This window comes from Aedes albopictus, chromosome 3 (assembly GCF_035046485.1).
Source record: "Aedes albopictus strain Foshan chromosome 3, AalbF5, whole genome shotgun sequence".
NCBI classification, from domain to species: Eukaryota; Metazoa; Arthropoda; class Insecta; order Diptera; family Culicidae; genus Aedes; species Aedes albopictus.
In genome coordinates this window covers 154,851,276-154,863,852 of record NC_085138.1, presented here as the reverse complement: position 1 = coordinate 154,863,852, position 12,577 = coordinate 154,851,276, and the positions used below count along the sequence as shown (strand labels likewise).

The 12,577-nt window shown below is 46.4% G+C and overlaps 1 protein-coding gene across 2 annotated transcripts in view; it reads right to left on the bottom strand.

Annotated features, from left to right (window-relative positions):
* The window catches only part of LOC109431784 (protein krasavietz), a 30,849-nt gene extending 29,517 nt beyond the window's left edge, over nucleotides 1–1,332 (bottom strand). The window contains exons 1-2 of one of the 2 annotated variants that reach the window (XM_029871988.2): nucleotides 1,174–1,332; nucleotides 55–197 (exon numbers count right to left, since the gene is read on the bottom strand). The gene's annotated coding sequence lies outside the window, so the exon portion shown is untranslated. The remainder of the gene's footprint in view (nucleotides 1–54; nucleotides 198–1,173) is intronic. The other variant, XM_029871989.2, reaches the window with a different exon arrangement.
* Nucleotides 1,333–12,577: the final 11,245 nt, after the last annotated feature.

Genomic DNA, 12,577 nt, shown 5'->3' with positions numbered 1-12,577 from the left:
GGCGGCGATCGACTTAACACTAGAGGGAAAAATAAATTTTAAACGAAATCTTACTTAGTAACTGGGTTTCCTCAAAATACACCGGACCGAATTCAAGTAAAACTTAAAATGTAACGCTTTCTATTGGCTTCCGGATTCGGTACAAAAATAAACTTAACTCAAATAAAAAAAACTAAAATATCACAATTTTGGTAGCACTAAACGAAAACAAAAGAAAAATTTAAATTAATTTCCAACGGTAAGAAATGCTATGCTTCGACTAGTAAAGAAATGCGGATCTGTTTGGGCAAAAACTAGACTAAAATTCCGCGAAGTGCGACGAACACGGGTGAAACTTCCTTTCGCGAATAACCGAACACGTCAAAACGGGGCGCCCGAAAAACGTGGAATCTGTCGTCGTCGTCGTCGCGGTCGTGCCGTTATTCCACTTTCCTACTGCTCCGCTCCACCTATGTTATACCCAGAGAATTTCTCCCTCTTCTTTTATCACTACAAAAAGTTCCGCTGTGTGCGCGCTGCTGACAGCCCACTGTACTGACAAACATCACAAACAAAACAATCGAACCGGTTCGCACCAACACACTCACACCGAGGGCCATCGCACGCACACATTCAACCGTTTCACCGCGCCTACCCGCCGCCGCCGCGTACAACCGAACCGAAATCGACAAAAAAAAACCGTTCACTGCGAAACGATCCCATCGTCCGTCGCCATCGTGACGAGAAAAAAAAAGAAATCGGAAGAGCATGCGATCGCCCAAACGGGCGATTCTTCCACTTCTTATTCCTTTTGCCCGATTTTCCCGTGCCACGATGGAACCTTCGAAACGGAACTTTCACACCGAACATTTCGGGGAAACATCCGACGCGAGCACGCATTTTCTTCACACACAAAAAGCGATGACCAATCCGTTCCGATGGAAAATCCCTTTGTGCTGTAATCCGATTCGTCATCCACTGTGGGAGCTGTCCTTGTCGTTGCCCATCACTTCAAGTATGGTGACTTCCGCCGTCATTTTTCGGGCTCAAAAAGCCTCCCGCGATTACGAAATCGACCGTATTTCCATCCGACCGACATTTTCGCACGTTTTCTTCGCCACAATCAAAGCCAAACCCAGAACAAATCCGCGAATTAAAACACCACACAGAAAAAAATTGATCAGGTATATGTACCAGAAAGAATTTATCAGGGGAGAGTTCCACACGCGACACAACCGTTTGCTTGACACCACACGCGATGAATGAATGGACGACCGACCGACCAACGACGACGTTGGTAGAAGATGGCGCAGTCACCAGCCCAGTCACACGAAGGCGGAATTGGAAGTCGAGAGGGTGTGTGCGTGTGTTTTTACGGATGTGTGTGAATTTCTTTCGATGGGTTGGTGAACCGGGCTCGTATGAACACAAAACGGTTCAAATAACCGGACGCACACTGGCGCAACCGGACGGAAGTAGTCAGGGGTGTGTCGATCGGTGTGAATGAGATCTAATTTGCTTGCAAATTTTGTCGGGAATGAAATTTTTCTGCAGAAGTGGTGAATTTATGGCCTTATCTGTGAAACGTTTCACCACACTGGGAGAAACGTTGTTCCTTCGGCCAAAACAGCCTTATTAGAAGACGTTTAAAACAGCTGATTTCGGGGTCCTTTGACAGTTCTCCTATGAAAATGATAGTTCAGCGTTTGCGCCTTTGTGCAACAGTTGTTAACAGTGGCATAAGTCCAGTGTCGTGTTTGAAAGGAATCACGCAAGAAACTTCCTGAGCGATTCCTGGCAGATTTCTACGGTGAATGTCATTTAAACTAGGCTGAGAAATACCTTCTGAATTACAAACGGCACTATAAACGGATCTGCGTGGATCTGTCAACTGAAAAGGCCTACTTAAGCCCAGTTTCGTGGTCAGAAGGAATCGCTCAAGAAACTTCTTGAATGATTTCTGGCAGGAACTGACTTCCATTTGGATTGTCATTTAAGCCCAGTTTCGTGTTCGAAAGGAATTGCCAAGGGAATTGCTCAAGAAACTTCTTTAGCGATTCCTGTAAGAAACTTTCAACGGTGAATGCCATTTGAACCACAGAGAACAGACATCCAAGTCCAGTTCCGAAACTGTGTAAGGAATTTAACGGCCATTTGAAATCGGCAAAACAAGTGGCAACATCGTAGCGCTGCCATCGGTTAATTTCTAATACAAATTTAATTCACCACTTGAAATGTTTTAATTCACCACTGACTGTGGCAATATACGGTGTTTGGCGGCGTTATACTTATGACACACATGTGATACAAGAATCACTGTACAATTGCGCTTGAAATGAGTGCCATACTGAAAATTCTCTCAGTTCAAGTCAGTCTTGTTAGAATTTTCTTGACACTGCGTACCGTTGTACAGGAATCACACTCGTATCACATGTCTGTCTGGGGTATTACTGTTTTCATCGTGTGTTGGTTTGCAACCTTACTCAAGTGAAGATTCAAATCCTTACACAGCTTTCTGAATGAAATTTGTTCTAGCTTGGATGTCTGTTCTCTTACAGTCTGTTTATAACACATATATAAATATAAATTTTGTTGTGGAAACTACCAATTCCATAGTAAAATTACTAACCGTACCTATGATTCTCAACCGACAACAAAATCTGTTAAGGTAACTGAAATATGCTTGAAATTACAATGCATTGTAGTAAATTCAACTAAAACCATAGTCGTCTCAACAACAAAACATTGTTAATTTTTCCAGGACACGAATTTTACAACACAGTGTGGTTAAAAATACAATGCTCATTTGTTAAATTAAGATTATTTTTGGTAATGTTAACTGCACTGCTAGTTGAGTTGACAGTGTTTTAGTGGAATTAACTGGAAATTGTTGTCGGTTGAGAATCATAGGTACGGTTAGTAATTTTACTATGGAATCGGTAGTTTCCACAACAAAATTTATTTCAGTGTACCTATCGAACTGTCAAATCGGCTACCTATCGAGCACGCCAGCAAAATTATGAAAACAAAGTCGGGCGAAGAAGAAGAACAACACTCAAAAGAAGTTGTCTTTGCGTGTCTCTATGTTCTCTGTGTAAGAACACTAAGATGCGGGAATAATTCTGACAGTGCAGTTTTCTTTTCATTTTCCGGTGGGTGGTGAGCTGGATCATATATCCAGTGAGCGGCCGAAAACACGTGACCGTTATAACGCTAGTGAAAAATTACAAAGAAAATTAATTAGAATACATTTGTTTTGTGTAAACGGTGTACCCACAAAAAGAAAAAGTAATCCGATGAAAAAGAAGACCCTAAGGTAAGTCCACTCCGTGGACTTGAATAAGGCATTTTATGAGACGTTTCAAATCATCTGTTTTTTGAATGTTTTCCAGTTTTGAAGTCCAACCGCTGGGCCCATTTGATGGCGCAGGTGGACAAAACGGCAGCAGAGAACAGCGTGCGGGAATCGGGATAGGAAGCGCGAAATGAAAAACACCCGCGAGAATACTTTCGATATAAACTTTATTTAGCGAATGAAAAACACGTTTGAACGCGACGATGTCGTACTTGGTTATGCAGTGAAAAATAACGGTACAGAGACTCGCTGTCGATGTCGGCGGCGTCGGCGTCGGCTCGATGGGGTCTGCAGTCGGGTGGAGATGAATTCTCTATGCGTGGCGCACCGAGGGGCGCGCTGATGTGGAGCAGTGCAACAGTACACTCTCAACACTCCTCCTTACTGTGTAAATGCTTCACTGGGGGTCTCCCAATCGCAGCAGCTCGCAACACCTCTTATGCTTCAATGGACCCAGCGGCTTTGTGAATACGTCCGCCAGCATCTCCTCAGTCGGGCAGTACTGTAGGGTTATCTCCTTCGCAACGCACAGCTCGTACACGAACCGCTGCTTCGTGTCAATATGCTTTGATCGGCGGCTCTGCCTCTCGCTTTCCACGAACGTTAGACAGGACTGGTTGTCTTCCATAATCGTTGTAGGCTTCACTTGTCCCTCGCCGAACTCACGAAGCAGCTGCCTCAGCCAGATGGCCTCTTGGCAGGCCTCGCTGAGCGCCACGTATTCGGCCTCCATGGTCGATAGGGTGACGCTGGATTGCCTTCGGCTCGCCCAAGAAATGGTTCCGCCGGCGAACAGGAACACGAACCCCGAAGTCGATCTTCTGGTGCCAGTATCTCCTGCCCAATCGGAATCGAAGTAACCGATCAGGCTCTCCTTCGAATCTCCTCCTAACTGTACGCTGTAGTCTCGAGTCCCCTTCAGATAACGCAACAATCGCTTTGCTGCGCTCCAGTCTTTCTCAGTGGGCGAACAGAACTTCCGCCCCAGAATCGCCGTACTCGCCACGATATCCGGTCTAGCCACAACACCTAGGTAGAGAAGCGCTCCTACTAGGCTCCGGTATCTCGTTACATCCTCCAAAGGCTGGCTTGTATCCTCGGCCTTTAGGTAGCCGACGTCCATCGGGGATCTCGCTGTCTTCGCATCCGCCATGCCGTGCTTCTTGATCAAATTGTCGATATAGGTTCCGAGACGTATCTTGTACCGACCGCTGTCGTGCTCTACTTCCAGGCCAAGGAAATGGCGCACTTGACCCAGGCGAGTCATCTGGAATTCCTGCTGCAGACTCTGGAACAGCTTTGCAATCTCTTCTTCTTTCGATGATGCGATGAGCAGGTCATCAACGTAGACCAACAGGAAGATTGTAGCCGTTGCTGTTTGCTTAATGTAGAGGCACGGGTCCGATTCTGCCGGCTTGAATCCGTACTTCGTCAGGGTTTCCTTCAGCTTACGGTGCCAGCATCTTGCCGACTGTCGCAGGCCGTATATGCTGCGCCTGAGCCGGCACACCAGCTCCTCCTTTCCCTTTGCTTCGTATCCAACAGGCTGGCGCATGTATACTTCCTCTTCAAGCGATCCGTAGAGATAAGCGGTTTTAACGTCGAAGTGCTGGACGATCAACCCTCTCTTGGCCGCTACAGTCAGGAACGTACGCAGGGTAGCATGGCACGTAACCGGAGCAAACGTCTGCTGAAAGTCAACGCCAGGACGTTGGGAGAACCCCTGGGCGACTATTCGTGCCTTATGTTTCACCACCTCACCATGCTCGTTCCGCTTCAGACGATAAACCCACTTCGAACCTACCGTCTTTCTCCCAGGTGGCAACGGAACGAGCTCCCAGGTTCCGCACTGATCATGGGATTCTATTTCATCGTTCATTGCTCGCCGCCATTGCGGGCTCTGCACAGCTTCACGGAATGTCGCCGGCTCTTCCATGGCACAAGCAGCGATTCCAGCGTCATAATCCAGAACATAATCATCGAAGCGTCGCGGGGCCTTACCGCGCGTTTCCCGACGGGATCGTCGGACGTCCTCCACAGCTTCGTCATTCGCAGATTCGAAAGAGTCGTTAGCCTCTGAGTTGTCACTGGCCGGATGCTCCTTCACCTCCTCCTTGAAGGGTATCAGCTTGATTTCGCTGTCCGCCGTCGGTCGCTTGCCAGGATCCGACGGAACTATCGGTATCTCGACGGAAGACGTACCATTCCCGAGTTCCAAGAACTTTGCGTCTCGGCTAATGGTGATGAGGTCCGTTTCCGGATCTAGAAAACGGTAACCCTTGTGCTCGATCGAATAACCGACGAACACCAGCTTCGTTGCTTTTCCGTCCATTTTGCTGCGCTTGACATCCGGAACATGCACGTAGGCGTGGGAACCGAACACCCGAAGATGACTCAAATCCGGCTTGCGGCCCCACCAAAGCTCGTGCGGTGTCTTGGGTACAGACCTGGAGGGCAAACGGTTCTGGAGATAGGTCGCTGTCAACACCGCTTCGCCCCAATAACGCTTGTCGAGGTCAGCGTCCAGCAGCATGCAGGTGGCCATCTCCGTAATGGAACGGTTCTTCCGTTCGGCCACTCCATTCTGCTGGGGCGTGTAGGGCGTGGTGAATTGCGGTTTGATGCCTTCCTCCTTGTAGAATCTACGAAGTTCGCCGTTGTCAAATTCGCCGCCACCGTCCGAACGGATAACCTTCGGTTTGCGGCCAAAAATGTTCTCGGTCCAGCGAACATAGTCCTTCAGGTTCTGCGCAGCATCGCTCTTGTTTCGTAGCAGATACGTCACGGTGAATCTGCTGTAGTCGTCCACAATGTGCATCACGTACCGATTGCCGCTCGGCGTCGTGTGCTTCATCGGGCCACACAAGTCTGTGTGCACGATATCCAGGACGGCTGAAGACTTCCGGTCAGTTACCGGAGGAAAGGGACTACGGGCAGACTTGCCCTCCAAGCAGCACTCGCATACTAATTTAAGGTTACAGTCACTCACCTGTACGCCGCTTGCCAGCTGCTCTTTGTTGAGTCGCTCGATGGCCGCCCAGTCGCGGTGGCCCAGCCGGCGATGCCACTGATGTTGGCAGTTCACCAGATGGCCATCACTCACCTTCAACGAAGACTCACCGCATCGCAGGTAGTACAGGCTGCCACACCGACCGCCCATGGCAACAATATCGCCGGTAGCATCAACCACCCGGCAACTCGTTTCGTCGAAACACACCGTCAGCTGCTTCTGCGCCAGCTTGCCGACGGATATCAGGCTGGTGGACAGCCCTGGCACGTACTTGACGTCCCCCATGGTGATCCGCACCGTCTTGTTGTCGGCATCGACGCCCATCAGCACTCCGCTTCCTTCACCTTGGATTTGTACCTTCTTGCCGTCCGCTACTGTGATCCAGCCGCCGGGAAATTCCCGCAGCTCCTCGAAAAACGACCTATCGCCGGTCATGTGGGCACTCGCCCCGCTGTCGATGACCCACGACGAACACTTTTCTCCGACAGTGAACGCTACGCTGCGGCTGTCGCTGTGGGCGGCTTTGGCTCCTTCGTTTTTCGGCACATTCCTGGAGTTACCTTCACCTCCCACCTTGGAGGCAATCAGCTTCCGACAATTCCGGCGGAGATGGCCGGGCTTCTTACAGTGGTGGCATACACGCGTCTCCTTACCACTGTTTGGCTTGGTTTCCGTTGACCGCATCGCTTTCTCCGGCTTGACCTTCACATCCCCTCGCTCGAGCCGACGATGGTATTCATCCATCAGCTTCGCCTTCACAACGTCCAGGGAGATGTCGTCGTCCGATCGGGAATCGAGCGCTGAAACGATGCTGTCGAACGACGGGGGCAAACTGCGGAGCAGCATGCAAATTTGCGTGTCCTTGTCCAGGTCCGTTCCGGCAGCGGTGAGACGATCGAGGGTTTCGTCAATCGTCATCAGATGCTGCTCGAGATCACCATTCTCCGGGAGATTGGTCGAGCAAAGCTTCTTTAGCAAACTCACACGGACCGAGCGGGAAGTTTTCTGGTGAAAATTCCGAAGCGCCTCGAATACACCCCTGGCGGTCGACTTGCCTTTCACCAGCGCTAGCTGGCTGTCCTCCAGCAGGAGCACCAGCGTGGCCCGCGCCTTCCGATCGGCGGCCTTCCACTCGGCGAATTCGTCCTCATCCACTTCGTCGGCGTCCGGGGCGTCGTCCTCGATGACACCACGTTTGCCAATTTGTCCCGTTTAATTTTGGGATCTGGAACTTGGCATCACTCATTGTTTTTGTTTTCGTTCTATCGTCCACTTTTCAGAAAAACACTTTTCTTCTTCTTCGCTCTTTCGCGGTTCAGTCCTCGCTCCAACCACAAAATGTTCACCGGGAGCGGATAATCACTGGCTTACGCCCTTCGGCCTTCTTGGCCGGAACACTTTTCGCACTTTCTATTCCGTTCCACAGCCGGGACCATAACCTGATGGCGCAGGTGGACAAAACGGCAGCAGAGAACAGCGTGCGGGAATCGGGATAGGAAGCGCGAAATGAAAAACACCCGCGAGAATACTTTCGATATAAACTTTATTTAGCGAATGAAAAACACGTTTGAACGCGACGATGTCGTACTTGGTTATGCAGTGAAAAATAACGGTACAGAGACTCGCTGTCGATGTCGGCGGCGTCGGCGTCGGCTCGATGGGGTCTGCAGTCGGGTGGAGATGAATTCTCTATGCGTGGCGCACCGAGGGGCGCGCTGATGTGGAGCAGTGCAACAGTACACTCTCAACACCATTTATTTACATTTTCGCTAGCATAACATGTGACACAGGCCCAAGGGGTAGTCACTCTACACAGTGTGCCTTGGGCACATAGGGCACACCAGAGGCACCGGCTGGCACAGATTAACATTGAACTGAAATTATGAGAAAACCATCTCAGCAAACTTTGAAACCAGGAAAAAATGTCCAGCTGTCAAAACGTAAAAATCGTTTCGGCAAGAATTTGTCTTTTTTTTCATTTCCATTGGCCATTTTAAATTACTTCATGTTTTAGGTTCAAAAACGTAAATCCACATTACGGACTGTTGTCTTTTTTAATGGTTTGGTGATATGAATTTGTCAATCGGCCATCATATGGAGACTACGTCGTAGCAGCATTACACTTGATCCCCACGAGAGGCTCGTAACTCCCACAAGAGCCTTTGTTTGATCAACCCCTGATGTGTCCTTAATTTCAAGAATTAAATCGTATTGATCTCAGAAACGATGGTCGGGATTTTTTGAATTTAGAGAACATTTATTCGTAATACCAATCAAGTCTAAACCCCGAAATACAATATCATTTCATCATCAGGTTTAAGGTTCACCTCGAAGGACCACCATCTGTTCTATCTTTACATGTCTTTACCCGTTACCCCTACTACCCTTTAGGGTCATAGTAAAAGTAGTAACTCAACATCTGTCATAGAAACCTGTTCCGTATTTCGTACTTTGTTCAACGTACGAGACCTTAAGTTTCGCCAGTTTTGTTCTCTTTGACATGTAGGTCATGGGGATCGAAATTAAACTTAAAAATATTTCCAACTGAACTGAATTACACGGCTTACAGAAAATTTGGCCGACAAAATCCATCATGAGAAATTAATCAAAACTACCGAAAATACTCAAGTTCTTTCCACCCGATAAGTACGCCCTAGGACTACGGTATTTAACCGGACTGTCGTGGCATGAGAACAACAGATTTGGGCAAATCCGTAAAAGAAAGTGACGATTTTGGCAGTTTCCATACGTATATTATTGAGGAATCAATCTATGGGCATCATGCTGTAGATATATGCTCCGCTTCTAAACCTAAAATATAAAATAAATAATTTTAATTAAGAAATCCAAAATATAAATAACCAGAAAAACTTGCGGAAGCGATTTTCATGACAATGGACATTTTTTTCCTTGGATTCAATGTTTGCTGAGATAAGTTTATCATGTTTTCAGTTCAGTGCATGATCCTCGGCACCTCATCACCTAGGCACACTAGAGCACACCAAAGCACACTGGTAGGCACATTAAAAAAACGTCGGCACAAATGAAGTGTGTAGAGTGACTACCCCTTGCACAGGCCCATCAAATAAACGGAGTTCATTCATCTGCAAAAATGCGTCAATCCGCCCACTATAATCAATATCCGTAGACCGTGGGGAGGTTTTTTTTATCTGCTAGTGATATCATGCACCTCGGGGGATTGATACATGCCACATTAGAAATCAAAACATTTCTGTCAGCAAAAATCTGATTGGCGCTCACCACATGTTATGCTACTTTTCGTGAAAACAAAAACATCAAATGTAAACAATAACAATGAGCGGCCCATCGGTAGCACGTCTCGTAAAATCTGGAGCAACATTTGAAAAGGGCCCAAAAGGTCTTGTGTCTTTTTTCTAAAACGCTCCGTAGGGCATAACAGCAGCCCGCCCACGCAAATGAACACCACCCAGGTCGAACCCAGGTAACCACTAAGCACTGTTCTGAGCATTATAACGGCCATTAAACAGCTTTTCAGTGCTAAGTAGCTCTATATAAGCATTCCTAATGCTTACTATAACCAGTAAGAACTAAATTAAGCCCTGTAAGCCTATATAAAGCCTACAAGCTGTAAAGAAGTTTGTCAGTGCTGTCACAGGGCTTGGAGCACATGACGTTTAAATCAATCCAAATAGATTTCGACCAAAACAGACTCGAGTCGGTCATGATCAATACATTTTAAACATCCATGTCGGACGGGATTGACGAAACGGGATTATTTTTGTTGTTGGCATGTTTATCGGAATGGTGTTGTTAAATAGATAATGGAATTCGGTTATCTTGATTATTCCATTTTTTTTTAATCAAGACAAACTCCAGCTCGTTTCCCTCTTCCTGTGAAACCCCGCATAACTATGAACCGTACTAGTACTGTTTATCATACTGTTCACAACTGTTTATTACAGTATCTCAATAGTACCGTATAACATCCGAAGCAACAATATATCAACAGTACCATGAACGGTTTTAACAGTGTGACAGATGGTTATCGAGCAAATAACAGTATGTGGAATAGGCGGTTAAGTTATGTTACAATAAAAAATCGCCAATTTTCTCGAACAAAATTTTCCGTTTACAGTTTGCCAGAAGGTCAATATACTGTCCATTTTTTGCTCAGTTCACAGTTAAGCAAACAGTTCTAGTTCAGTTGACATATAAAATCGAAATAAAATATACAGTATGCGTGATAATTACTTTATATTGCAACATAGTTCCAAAGTCTTATGGTATACAGTTCTCATACAGTTGTACCGTGTTGTTATCGGTTCTGTTGCGTTTGTAATATTTTTTGAGCAATAAAACTCCAATATTGCGCTTTTAATTACATTTTATTTACTGCTGATTTGCGGTGTGATGATGCTATACAAGGGCGTCGAAGTTCGTCCACCTGGGGATTTCGGTTCGGTAATGGTCGGCAGAACAAAACCGAGCCAGAATTCGGTACCGGTGTCGTCATGAGTTTCTGCACCGGTGTCACTCGTTAAATCTTTCTCATTTCAATCGAATGCACACGCACGCAGGCATCTTGAATATCTGGAAATGTTCATGGATTATCAGTAAAATAAAGAGGACTGAGGAAGAAAATATTACCTGAATTTGCATTATCCATTCCAACGCCATCATCTAAATCCAGCTCGACTGCCACACGTAGCCCATCCGGATTCTATTCCATCTGTAAGGATTTGGCTATTAATAACAGCGACTGACCAGATCCATATTTCCAGCAATCTACTTTCAGGCAGCACTTTTCGCCGTGTTGATGTTGTACGGTTGGTAGGAAGCATGGTCAGTTGTGCCGTACAGACCTCGAGTGGCTTCAGTTAGCCTGGCCAATCATCTGCAACTCTGCAACTTTTGGGTAGTATGAAGATGCAGCTTGCGGTGGATGGTGTTATGACTCACCCACAAGTCCACCCGTTCCATCACCCCCAGTGCCAGTGTCCAGTGAAAGGAAGGATGTTGCTGAATCCTGATATGCCTCTCGGAGTGCTTCTGGCAGCTGAATCTGCCTTACAGGAGGAGCTGCCGTCGTTGCCGTAGAACTGCGATTGTTGCTGGGTTCCGTTGCGCGGGTGATCACCGAGTTGCGGCAAATAACGATCGGGTTCCGGTACTACACGCGGTTCTGGATCCAAGGACAAGGCTGCAGGACTTCTTACCCCAAAAATAAATAGAGCAACTAAAAAAAAAACAAACGAAGCTGCCAAAATTTTCGTTTCACGTTTTGCACACAAATACCAATGCGTGCAACCATTTGACAAATTGTTCAAAAATTGTTATGTATAGTAATGAACGCGTGTGTATGTGAAAAGCGTAAGCAAGCCAATCGACCGTTTGTCAAAAGGTGCCGCTGTTTTTCAACAGTACATGACATGTTTTTATTTCCGTATAATTTAACAGTGATTGTACTCTATGATATATTGTAACAGTTTGATATGAATTGCTTAAACCATTTTTTATAATACAAAGCATCAGGCTTTGCATTGTTCAACATGAAAAGAACAGTCTGTGATATGTCAACATTAACAGTTAGAAGAATTTTACTGTTTGGAATCTAAGACAAACTGTAAATTTCTATGCGGGACGTTTCCCGACCATTTATATAAACATTGCTTCTCCTGCATCAATTCCTGTGTTCGTCACCACCAACCTTACCACTGAATCATCCTCATCCCGTATCATTTTCAACCCTCGAAATGCCCAAACTATTTTGTTTTTCATGCTTTAAATACTAGTTTGATCACACCATTCCCATGGTGCATTGGTGGAGCAGATGAGAAAGGCAACGGATTTGGACTTGATCAGGAACTCGGAGGACAACAGCTAGAATCTGGATGAAGTAGCAAAAAAGCAACTTTAATGGAAGCGAAGGAAGTTAGAAAAGAACAGAGGATAAACAATTTTTTTTCTTGTTTTCTTGTCTCACTTTTGACAACTTTCGCTCCAGAGACTTGGTACGATATTTCAAAGTTGGCCGTATATCAGCCGAATAATTCGCCAAAAGTGGCTTTTGAGCAGCTCTATAAGAGGATATAGAACCAATTAGCTCTGTTAGCCAGGTTCTACATTCGACTATAGAGCCGACATAATGCCATTTTTACGGCTTAATGGTTACTTGGGCATTATTCGAAAGATCGATGTTTGCTCTATCTAATCCACTTATCCGCGACCGGTAATGGCGGCGGCGGGCATAA